General features: G+C 39.7%; 1 long non-coding RNA gene across 1 annotated transcript; it reads right to left on the bottom strand.

The window, feature by feature from the left end:
• Positions 1-253: 253 nt before the first annotated feature.
• On the bottom strand, positions 254-8,596 carry LOC116564367. Its single transcript, XR_004274865.1, has 3 exons — positions 8,560-8,596; positions 7,708-7,807; positions 254-1,008 (listed from the first exon to the last, which is right to left on the bottom strand). It is a non-coding gene; the product is annotated as an uncharacterized LOC116564367 (long non-coding RNA).
• Between the last annotated feature and the right edge of the window lie 759 nt (positions 8,597-9,355).

The raw sequence follows: 9,355 nt of genomic DNA, 5'->3' as shown, positions 1-9,355 counted from the left end.
CTGAGTACCCTGGCTCACTCCTGTAATCCCAAAACTTTGGGAATCAAAGGCAGGTAGATCACAAAGCCAGGAGTTCAAGATCAGCCTTGCCGACATGGCAAAATCCTGTCTCTACTAAAAACATAAAAATTAGCTGGGTGTGGTGGTACTCACCTGTAGTCTCAGCTACTCGGGAGACTGAGGCAGAATCACTTGAACCAGGGAAGTAGAGGCTACAGTGAGCCAAGATCGCACCACTGCACTCTAACCTGGGTGACAGAGCCAGACTCAGCCAAAAAAAAAAAAGAAAAAGAAAAAAATTGGGTTTAGTATTTTTATTTATATCAAGGAGCTATTACAGAGTAGACCCTTAATAAATGTTTGATCATGGTAAGAATTATAAAATTAACATTTACAGTAAGTTTTACAGTTAATTTCTCTCACAAAACCAGGTTTAACAGGTAAGAAACACACAGAAAATGTTACCCAGATCCCCTCCAGGAATGACTTTTTTGTTCCTACTAGTGGGAGAGCTATCAGCAAGCATCCTTCAACAGACAGCCCCTTCAAGGATCACATCTCCCACATCCTTCCTAGGTGATCCTCATCCAATGATTGATGGAGACAGAGGTATAACAGTCCAGGCACTTCAGATCAACGCAGGACAAACCTAGCCTTGACTTTTCCCTATGCCATTGTGATTTTGCCTCCTTCGTTTTCATAGGTGCTGATACCAAGAGCCTTCTCTAATAATTCTGCAAATTAACTTTCTGCTTGCCTTAGGTGTTATCTTACAGATAAGAAAACAAAGGTTCAAACCATGATGAGGCAGCTGGGCCAGCTCCTGTGCTGAGTCCTATTCAATGAAAATTCTAGGTCTTCTTTCATGGGACTTTTATCTCCATGTCTGTCTGAGCCTTGATATCAATTTTATCTGCACTTCAGGAGATGCACTCTGCTAAGGCAGCTTGAGATCCTCTTAATTATCTTCTAAATGTTTGATGCCAGTTCTCTCCTCATCTTCTTTACCTGCACCCCAGGAGAAGCAAAGGAAACTGGTAAACACTCAACACTTTCTCCAGGCATTCTGCTCCAAAACTCTTATGTCACATTCAGAATGCCTTTGGTCCCAGGACTCTTGGCTACAGGGAAAGCACAGGCCCTGAGACAGGCGAAGAGGTAAGGCAGAGACAGAGGCAGGCATAAACCAAAGTAGGACCAAAGTTCACAACAAAGGAGCACAGCTGGGGTAAGAGCAGGAGAAATACCTGGGCAGAAGCAAATGTGAGGGCAGGGCAAAGGCAGGAGCACATGGCAGAGACAGAAGTAAGAGAGGGCAGAAATAGAACGCCCCCCACCTCCACTTCTGGTTTCCACAGCTTCTCTATCTGAGCCCTCAGACCTATCAGGTCCTGGTTATGCTATGAAAAAGGTCTACTCTTACTACTGTGAGCCATTTTTCACTTCTCCAGTTATACTTCTTCAGCCCTTAGGGACAGGAAAGTCCTTAAAAGCCCCACATGGAACCTGTTCTGTAGATGTGAATAACTTGGAGCATGATGTAGCATATTTAGTCAAACTGAACACCAGTCACAACTCAAACATATTATAGGTCTCCATGGTAAGAATCATTAAAGAAGAATTTTGCAAACTTAATCTATAGGCTCTGTTGTTCTAAATGTCATTTGAAAATACACATTCCCAGTACAAATAAGATAAATGAGAATTGTTTCTTTTGCATTGGTTGTAATAAGATTTGATTTATTTTCCTAAAAGGAAGGGTGTGTTCACTGGGGTCTCTTATTTTAGAGGATTTAAAATTGAAATAGTGGAAGGAAAAAAGAGGGAAAAGTCCAGGTAAAACTCTAAAGTATGAAACTATGTATAATGTACCTACTAACTCACAGCAGAAAATAAGAGGCAGTAGGACATAGCACTTAGATTCCTAGTGTTTGAATACCAATATACCAAAAATACAATTTGATGTTTGAACAAGAAAATGAACACTCCCTCATAAACATCACTGCATCCTGGCGAAATAGAATTCACGAGAAGCATCTTTCATAGAATGTACTACATCGTGCAAAGGAAGTGGAACTCTGTGTCAAGAAGATATATACCTTTGCAAAAAACAAAATCAGCAATGGCAGAATGATAAAGAGCATCTGGGTAGAATTGAAAGAACAAATTGCCAAAATGATATTATTATTGGAGATCAGGTTGGGGATGATTGGTAAAACAGCCATTCCGGGAAGAAAGAATGGGCAATCATGTCCTAGCATTGATTACAAAGCTGTCACAGATACAGAGGCAAGATAGAGAAGTGATGGAGATTTTGCTTATCCAAACGTCTCCAGGAAGTCACAATCAGCTAAGAGCAAACCATGGGGTAGGTACATCATACTAAAAACTTCGTCTTTCAGAAGACAGAAAAAGTAATGAAGGGAGCTGCTTAGGACATAATTCTGGCCACCAGAGAAAGTAGTCATTGGCAAAATGAAAATGGTAGAATCCTTTGCCAAGGGAGGGGTTACCAGTAATAGATTCTTACAGTCTGGAAGCTCTGAAGCCTGAGCAAAGCTATATATATATGCTCCAAACTAAAAGAAAGTGGCTTTCCAGAGGTTCAGAAGGAATATACACATGATCTCATAGCCAGAGAAGCAGAGACTGGAGAAGCGAAAGACTCTAGGCTTTTGAATACACAGATCTGAGAGTCTAATCATGGAAGATGAGGGAGAAACAGTAAAGAAACCACTTGGACAGCTCAACCAGCTCCTAAACAGAATAATTTTAAAGATGCCATTTTCAAAGAATAGAAGAATCAAAACATAACAAAAACGAGTGAAAACTAATACCAAGAGAATAAAGAAAATATTGCAAAAATTACCAAGAAAGATGAAAATCGGTTTTTTGAAAGTATACACAAAGCAACATAAAGATTTAGTTGATAATAGTGTAAAGTCTGCAGAAGACAGGCAGAAAGAAAAGCTTTTCACATCCTTTCTCTGTTGTAGCAGACCACTGATTCACAGTCCTGGATCCCTCCTGAATCTCATGAGGTCTAATGAGCCACAGTGCCTAGCCTGCTTGGCCATGGCCATGAGCATATAACCAAATATGCCAGTCACATTCTCCCCAGGATATTTGATTCATGGATGCTGAGAGAGAAAGAGTTTCTCATCATTTTGAATTTGAATCAAAATCCGTAGTTACTTTCCCTACCAGGTCAAAAGCTCATTCACAGAAGGAGTAAGAGCTCAAATATGGCGAGAAAACTGGGCTCCTGGGGACATCCTCTGAATCCCTGAATTCAGCCATGACTGAAATAAGCCTTACTCTTGAATCCCTCAGCTATGTGAGCCAAGGTATTCCTTTTTGTCCTAAGAGAGTTTAAGTTGGATTTCCTGCATTTTTAATCAAGAGAGACTTTATTAATATATTGGTTAAGAAGGTTAATTGTCAGATTGGAAAAGGGAAAGCAAATACTGGGAGGAGGAAATTAAAGTTTAAGCCAGGTAAGGAGGTTGAAAAAAATGCACATTTCAAAAGACTTTGATGACCAAAGAAGGCTCCATTCCACAAGACCAAAAGATGGCTCAGATGACATCCTGACATCAGTGAACTGCAAATAGTCATCTTTGAAGAACTATGGAGAACAGAAGTCTTGCTGGCAGGTAGAAAAAGGGCAAATACATGTTTCCATTTTCAAAGAAGTCAAAGCAGTTCAATTTACTAAACTATATGCCAAAGACATTGGATAGATCCCTAGCAAAATGTTAGAGTATAAAAGGCTGGTAAACACTCATGATGTAAAGAGATGATCACTAAGGACCAACAGGTTCACAAGGTTCAAATCATGCCAGGATTATGTAATTTCCTTTATATCTATATTTACCAGAGAGGTTGAGGGAAATGTTTATTATGCCAGGTACTGTGCAAGACATTGTTCTGATACAGTTGAGTATCATGTGTGGTGGCTATAGACATAGTTTGCCTTGTTAATTTTAATATCTGCTGTTTATTGACAATTTAGTATGTTCCAGAATACAGACACCTACATGCACATATAATCAATACACAAATATGCACACACCTAATATGCAGCAACATACACACGTATACATACAAACAGAAGCACATACATATACATACACATATGTAAATATACACATAACACATATAATGTATATACATACATACACATACATACACACAAAATACACACATATACATAAACATATGTATATACATACAAACCATGCATAAACATTGGAATATACATAGAAACACATACACACTTGCACATACATGCACATACACATATGTACACACATACACCAGAACAATAATCTAATGTGGCCAATAAACATCCCCATGATATTTAAAATTATTTATAAAATTAGAGGCAATTTGTTCAATGTCACACAGCAAATAACAGAAAAATAAGGATTTTAACCTAGAATTTTCTGATTCTTTAATATTCCTTGTCCATGAAGGGTATCTTTGTGCACTCTTACCCAAAGAATGCTAACCAAAAGAGGGATGTCAAACTGAAGAAAGGTATGAAGCATCTTTGGCCTCTTTCAAAAAGTTGATTGACAATAGAGAAATTATTACAATGAAATCTGAAAATAATTAAAATTTTATATAGTATCTGTAATATGTTATTGAAACAATGGAAATCTAAGCTGAATAAAATAAGAAAAAGAATAGAGATAAAATGAATATTCAGGCACAGACTACACATAACACAAGTACCTTAAGAAGAATTTTACTTGTCTGTGAGTTCAAGAAATTCACATGAGATGTTGCTGCTAAAAAAGTGAATTTATCCCTGGGCTGCATGAATAGCAGTCTGAAGTTCAGGATAAGGGAGATAAATATCCCTTTTTAACCCTATATGGACTAAATTAAGAGACTGGTGCTTGCCCAGACAGAATTGATTATGATGATGAAAAATCAAAACATCATTGGATAGATCAGAGAACAATCGCCCCTATGTCTGAGTCTACACGGCAGGTGTATGAGGAGAATTCATTGCATATTTCTTCTATTATCCAGAGAGTTTTAAAAGACCAAGAATTAATGGAAAGAAGTTACCATGAGTCAGAAATCAACACAATAAAATATAAGAGGTCTCTGTTAAGACAGAGATTAAATGCATTGCCAGGCGAAGGAGTGATTAAATGTTGTAGGAAGATGATGCTTCCCTCATAAAGGAAGTCAGAGCCACTTCAGTCCTGAAAGGAATCAAGTAAGTGGGCTTTGTATATTAATGTAGACAGAGCGGGTATCCAATGCCCTAATGGGTTCCCCAGCAAAACCCATTAAACCATCCCTGTGAAAGGAAGTGAAGGTACTATCATAAGAAGTCCAAAGTTCTCAGGGAAAGAAAGAACTTGGATCCTGAGCTATGGATCCCAAGAGTTGCAATTAGGGGAACCTAGAACCTAGAACCAAGAAGTGACTTTAACCTCAAAGGGAGCATTCATCAGGAGGATAAGAGAGAAACATTTATTGCTCTGAGCTCCCGCACAGAAGCACGTTTATGGGAAAAGGCTAGTGGTGGCATAATATATAGCTTAGAGACAACGCCTTTTGAGCTATAGAATCACCCAGGAGAATCTCCCCATTTAAGTTTGCTGAATATTGCATTTGAAGAGTAATTAACGAACACCAGGGCAACTTCCTTGGCATCCAAGTGTGGCACACCTGTAGGACATGGGCTAACAAAGGCATAACCGAGATGAAGCAAACATCAGTTCATCTTTGCACAACAGTCTTCTGCAGGACACCACATGGCAGACAGCAGCAAAGGTAGTAGGGAGCTCATTGCCATCTTCACTTCTATGTCTGACTGCCTGCCCTTCTTCGTACTGACTGGCCTTTAGAATTCCTAGCTATTTGGAGTGGATGGTGATCATTTGGGGGTCGGTGATCAAAGAGGAGATATTGTGCTTAAAGACAGGTGAGTGTGGCCAGGCAAGCTGGCTCATGCCTGTAATTTCAATACTTTGGGAGGCCGAGGCAGGTGGATCACCTGAGGTCAGGTGTTTGAGACCACCCTGGTTAACATGGTGAAACCCCGTTTCTACTAAAAATTCAAAAAAATTAGCTGGGTGTGGTGGTGTGTGCCTGTAATCCCAGCTACTCGGGAGGCTGAGGCAGGAAAATCGCTTGAACTCAGGAGGCGGAGTTTGCAGTGAGCCAAGGTTGCACCATTGCACTCCAGCTTGGGCAACAGGAGCAAAACTCTATCTTAAAAAAAAAAAAGAGAGACAGGTGAGTGCTAAGAGACTTCTTAAACTTTTAATTTCTGAATCACAAAGAAATGGAAATTCTAGGACTTAAGAAACAGAAATCAGTAAAAGACTTTCACACAAATTTTATTTTCTTATTAATTCAATACCATCAACCATACTTAATATTACTCACACTGCTTTGAGACCTGTGCCTAAAATCAGACAATTTTAGGTGTTCTAGGAGTCCTGAGTTCAGCCAGTGTTTCATGCTTACTGGGGCTGATGAACAGGGGAGGGTGTTTGCAGTTGTTTCCGTTTCCTAATGCTGCTGTAACAAACTAACAAAACCTTGTGGCTTATAACAATGCAATTTAGTATCTTACAGTTCTGAAAATGAGAATTACTAAATGAATCTCACTGGGTTCGAATCAAGATGTCAGCAGAGCTGAATTCCTTCTGGAGGCTCTAAAGGAGAATCCATTTTCATGCCTTTTCTAGCTTCTAGACACTGCCTGCATTTCTTGGCTTATGACCTCCTTGAAGTAAACTTATCACTCTGATCTCTATGTTTGATGTCACATCTTCTGTCTCTCGCCTGCCTTCTTCTTGCCCTTGTTAAATAAACTTCGAAATACATTGGGCCCACTAGAATAATACAGGATAAAGTCAAGATCTTAGACTTAATTACATCTGCAAAGCATTTGCCATGAAATACACTCACAGATTCCAGGGATTTGTGCGTAAATATCTATGGGACATGGATGGCGGGCATTAATTCTGCCTAACACAGTAGCCTGCTAACCCTTAGCAAGAATTCTGAGTTATGATACTGGAAAGAACTGAAAGGAGTGTCCTGGTTGGTTGGTTGGTGTTTTGTTTTATTTTGTTTTGTTACCTCTAGCAAAGCTAAAAGAAACAGCAATTTGAACATTTATTGAAATTTCCACAAAACTTCATCCACTAGACTTTGAAGAGGAGCAAATTTCAGGAAAATACTTAAAGACATAGATATCCCAAACTAAATGAAGAAGTAGGGTACAGATAGATAATGAGATTGTTTTTAAAAAATTCTCCCTTGGTGGGGCGCAGGGGCGTATTCCTGTAATCGCAGCACTTTGGGAAGCCAAGGTGGGTGGATCACATGGTCAAGAGACCGAGACCATCCTGGCCAACATGGTGAAACCCCATCTTTAGTAAAAATAAATGCAAAAATTAGCTGGGTGTGGTGGTACACACCTGTAGTCCCAGCTACTTAGGAGGCTAAGGCAGGAGAATTGCTTGAACCCAGGAGGTGGAGGTTGTAGTGAGCAGAATTCATGCCACTGCAATCCAGCCTGGTAACAGAGCAAGACTCCGTCTCAAAAAAAAAAAAAAAAAAAATTCTCTCTTTCAGTGTAGATGCACAACATCCTGTTGGAAGATAACAATGACCTTTGGCTTACCTGGTTTTGGACACAGTTTTAATTTTGATATTTTCTATTACCATAATAGATTAACTTTATTTTTTGTCAGGGCATCAAGTGGATCAGGGCTTCTTAGGAGAATTTTCTCCAAATGTTCCTTACCAGTGCTCAAGAAGTTCACTGGGGAAACAAAAAGGAAGTGGCCTTACTTGAAGCCTAATTTGGTGAAGTGAGTCAAAAAAGCTATATGAAGACAAACTTTTAATTTAGTGCAGTTACCAGTAACACCTGCCTCTTTGATACATTTTTCATTTCTCTTCCTGCCAACACCAGGCAGTAGCCAACACCAGATTTTGTTCACTTTATCATGAAGACAAAAGACCAGTCAATAGTACCTATTTCTTTCTATGGCCTGACTTGACTCTTAGAAGTTAGAGATATGACATCCCATGATCAGATCAACCAAAGCCAGAAAGTTGGTGGACACTGACTAGCAGTCATAAGAATTATGAAACCAGACTGTCTTCATCCATTTATGTTGCTTTAAAGGAATACCTGAGGCTTGGTAATTTATTAAAAGAGATTTATGTGGCTTATAGTTTTGCAGGCTGTACAAGAAGCATGGTGCCAGCAGCAGCTTCTGGTGAGAACCCCAAGTTCCTTTCATGCATGGTAGGAAGAAAAGGATAGCCACAGGCATGTAGAGATCACATGGCAAAAGAAAAACCAAGAGAGAAGAAAGTGTCAGTTTCTTTTTAACAACTAGCTCTTGTAGGAACTAATGCAGAACTCACTCACTCCCCACCAACCCCAGGAAGGGCATTAATCTATTCATAAAAGATCTGCCTCCATGACCAAAACACCTCCCTTAGCCCCCACCTCCAATGTTAGGAATCACATTTCAACATGAGGCCAGGCACAGTAGCTCATACCTGTAATCTCAGCACTTTGAGAGGCTGAAGCCAGAAGATTGCTTGAACCCAGGAGTTCGAGACCAGCCTCAGCAACACAGTAAAACCCCATCTCTACAACAAATAAAAAAATTAGTCAGGCGTGCTGGCATTTACCTGTGGTCCCAGCTACTCAGGAGGCTGAGGTGGGAGGATTGCTTGAGCCCAGAAGGTCAAGGCTGCAGTGAGCTGTGATCATGCCACTACACTGCACTGTAGCCTAGGTGACAGAGTAAGACCCTGTCTCAGACAAAAATAAATAAATAACTTGAGGTCTGGGAGGGTCAAATATCCAAATTATAGCAGAGACACATGAGGTTTTTATTTTGTAATCACTTATATGGGAGAAAAAAATCCTACACGTTCCCCAACCAGTGAAGGCCAGTCATTAATCCCTCATCTGGACCAACCTAGGCAACTCAGTATGATTAGCCATAGAGAATGAATGCCTAGCAATGTCAAAATAGATATATTTTTTACATACATATAGTATTCTTCTTATTACTATATAATCCACAAATAAAATACAGTATTTTTAATATGACTATCCTATTCTCAAGAAACTATTTCTTATTGTGTTGGTAGCAGAAAGTTGAGGCTGTTAACTTTTAATTTTGGTAGCCATAAAGTGAGGAAGTCACCTGATATGCCCCAAGAGAATGGCATAAATCTGCTAAATAGAGACATATAAAACTGCTGCACAGCCAGGCACAGTGAGTCATGCCTATAATCCCAGCACTTTGGGAAGCCGAGGCAGGCGGATCGCCTGAGGTCAGGA

This window comes from Sapajus apella, unplaced genomic scaffold (assembly GCF_009761245.1).
Source record: "Sapajus apella isolate SASKATOON/1434 unplaced genomic scaffold, GSC_monkey_1.0 scaffold2, whole genome shotgun sequence".
NCBI classification, from domain to species: Eukaryota; Metazoa; Chordata; class Mammalia; order Primates; family Cebidae; genus Sapajus; species Sapajus apella.
This window is presented reverse-complemented; position numbering and strand designations above follow the sequence as displayed.